Raw genomic sequence first — 3,674 nt, forward strand, 5'->3', positions numbered from 1 at the left:
CAACAACAACATATCTGGGTTGAGTTCTGGGTGGTTTGTTAGGTGTCATTCTCAGGTTGTTGTGTGCTATTGTAACAACTTAAGTGTTTTTTGTAAAGTTGGTTATTACAAATTCCTTTAATTTCTGTTTATCTGAAATGTCCTAACTTCACCATTGTATTTGGGATGCTTTGATGAGTTTATGACTCTTCTTTGTTACTTTTTTTCCCTTTTTCTTTTTGAGTTTTGTGTATGTCTCCTTACTGCCTTTTTGGCTGCAAGATTTCTGCTGAGGAATCAGCGTTTAGTCTTACTGGATCTCCTCTGTAGGTAAATTTTCTTTGTTCCTGAACTGTTCTGAGGATTCTTTCCTTATTGGTTTTAGTAAGTTTGATTGTGATGTGTCTTGGTGACTTTCTTTTGTGGGGTCTGCCCTGTAGGGGTTTGTTCAGCTTCTTAAGTGGTTATCTTCTTGTGTTTCATGGTGGTAGGCATGTTGGTTTCTGGCAACTCTTTGACAGTTTCCTCTGTGCTTTTTAGTGTTTCTTTCTTTTCTGGAAATCCAGTCACCTGTAAGTTATTCTTCTTCATGGTGTTCCACATAAACTTCAGGCTTTCTTGTAAGTTTTTCATTATATTTTTTTTTGGATTATTCTAGTTTACAAGTATTGAGAGATTCATCTTCAGGCTCACTAGTTTGGGCTTTCATTGATTCATCTCTACCCCTTTGTCCTTTTAGAGTAAGATCTAAGATCTTAATATTCTGGACTTCTATTTGCAGATTTTATATTTTTCAGAATCTGCATTTATTTTGACTGCTTGTTCTTATAGTATTTTCCTAAGTTCTTTTAAAGTTTTTTCTGTATTCACCTTGCTTTCCTGGATCTTCCTTTCAATCCACTTATGGTACCTAAATATCATTCTGATTGTTTCTCAAGCTGTTTAATTAGTGTTACTTCCTCAGAAATGCTTTCTGACTCTGCATCTTGATCATTTGTTGAGCCACCCTCTGTTTCTTTGTGTGAGCTGAAACCTTCTGCTGTCTCTAAGATATTTTGTGTTATGTTTGCGTTTAATTTATGAATGCTTGTTGGGGTGTTCTTAGGCTCTGCCTACTGTCTCCTGGTGGGTGTGATCCGAGAATGGAAACATGTGCACCATTTTCTGTTCACCATTTATGCACATATAGGAAAAAAAATAGAACAAACCATCAAATAACAGTGAAAAGAGAATATATTAAAAGAGAAAAAGGAACAAACAGATACAGCAACAAGAAAAAAATAACATAATTACTAAAAAAGAAAAGAGGCAAAAGGAAATAGAGCTATACAAGAGAAACTAAAAGAAAAAAAAATACTAGACAAATACAAAGAGAGGGAAGATAAAAAGAGAAAGAGACTGAGGAGTAGTAAAGAAAAATTATTAGAAAAAATAGGCTTCAAATGAGAAACAAGAAAAAACAAAAATAGAGATGTTGTTGTTAAGTGCCGTCAAATCAGTGTCAGATTGATAGATTAAAAATCAAGGGAAGGGAAAGAAAAGATGAAGGAGAAGAAAGAATAAGCAGACACAAACAACCAAAAATGAAAGGAAAAGTAAACAAACAAACAAAAAAAGTGCAATTATTGGACCCAGAGAGGAGATAACTCTGGGCTCCTATTGCCAACCAAGGAACTCAAGTAGTTGTTGAAGTTGAATTGTGATGGCTGAGTTTCCAGCACTTTTGTCTATGTTCAGGGCTCCCAATGTGGAAGTCATTCGTGGAGGTCCTTCAGGTTGCTAGTTCCAGTGTCTGCCAGAACCAGAGGGCAGCTGGGGGCAGGGTAGCTGATTATGAAGTTTCCTATTGGTCTAATTTGGGCCTGGAGATGTGGGTTCTGCAAAAACTTCATTTTGAGGTGTTAAAGCATCCTCCCTATAGTCCTGATATTGCACCATCAGACATTCACCTGTTTGGTCTCCTGAAAGCAACTTTTTGAGGATGAAGGTTCACTTGTGATGAAGAAGTAAAGGCAGGGGTGCAATTGTGGCTTGAAGTTCAGCCTAACATCTTTTTACATAAGAGAATATGAAAGCTTGTTGATAGATGGACAAAGTGTTTGAGAAGCAAGAAAATTATGCCGAAAATTGAAATATTTGTCTTTTCTAAAATTTAATTAAAATAAATTCTACAGCCAGAGTGTGGATAATTTTTGACTCACCCTCAAATAATCAGTGAAAATCAAATAGCAGCATTGATTGGACATTTGCTGTGGCTTGAAAAATGTTGCTATAAAATAATTCGGCATAAAGCAAAATGTTTTCTGTAAATATATCTATAGCAGTGTTTTTTTTTTTTTTTCCTCTGTATTTTAAAAAGTTCAGGTTATATATTAAGATGGAGGAGCTATTGGAATTAAGTAATCAGTTATCTATTTGTTGTTGTGTTTTTTTTCCCCTTGGGGAAGGTAGCAGATAATCAAATCAAAAGTGGTGCAAAATGCCAAAGAATACTCAGTATATGTTTAGGAAATGATCATTTAAACTAACATGTACTTCACTGATATAGGCTGTGATGAGATGATCACTTAATAGTATAACCATGACAAGTCCACAGGAATTTCAGACTACTGTGTCCTTTCCTTCTTGGTTGTACATGCACATGCATCATCCCCCACCCCCCATGACAATTTATTGTACAAAGTTAAATGAAGATGAGAATTCAGCATCACATGAAAAGAAATGGTGGTGGTGGTGATGGTGTGCTGTGTAGTTGGTTCCGACTCACAGTGACCCTGCACAGGGTTTCTGAGGCCATAAATCTTTACAGGAGCAGAAAGCCTCATCTTTCTCCCGCAGAATGGCTGGTAGTTTCGAGCTGCTATCCTTGAGGTTAGTAGCCCAATTGGTAACTACTACACTATCAGCATCCTATGAAAAGCAAATAGAATACCTTAAAATAAAAGACCATCCGAACTTAAATAGGATACTACTTATAATCTCTTAGTCATCTAAAAAGCTTATCACATGAATTTCTTTGAAAATTTGAAAAAGCTTTTGAAATAAACCATTCTGGTGCATTGAACAGGAGCCCTGGTGGTGTGCCAGTTCAGTGTCCATAGTTAACTGAAAGCTGGGTGGGTCAGACCTACCCTATCTGGCAATCTGTTTCCATAAAGATTATAGCCTGGAAAAGCCTCTAAACAAAAATACAAGAAACAAAAACAAAAAACCCTAAACAAACAAAAAACAAAACCCCTACTTTTTAGTAGTGGTTATGTGCTGTGGCGTTAGTTCAAACTCATAGCAACCCTGTACTGGGGTTTCCGAGGCTGTAAATCTTTACGGGAGCAGAAAGCCTCATCTTTCTCCAGTGGAACAGTTGGTAGTTTCGAACTGCTGACCTTGAGGTTCGCAGCCCGATTTGTAACCACTACGCTACCAGAGCTCCTAACTCATTTTTTAGACATAATTAAAATTCAAAAAGTAAATTTCAGATGAAAATGATGATTGAATAATCAGTTTTCAAACCCCAGATTGTTGAAATATTAATGGCCTTAGAGTTTTTCAGGCTACACACACAAATAAGTTATATTTTTAGATTATTTCTGGGGTTCTTTTAGGTAATATGCTACATGTAGGAAAATGATTTGCCTTCACTTGTTTAAGATGTTCAACTGAGGAGTCTTATAGTTACATTTCTGTGTTGTTGTTTC

The sequence above is a fragment of the Chrysochloris asiatica genome, unplaced genomic scaffold (genome assembly GCF_000296735.1).
Source record: "Chrysochloris asiatica unplaced genomic scaffold, ChrAsi1.0 scaffold00072, whole genome shotgun sequence".
Lineage (NCBI taxonomy): Eukaryota > Metazoa > Chordata > Mammalia > Afrosoricida > Chrysochloridae > Chrysochloris > Chrysochloris asiatica.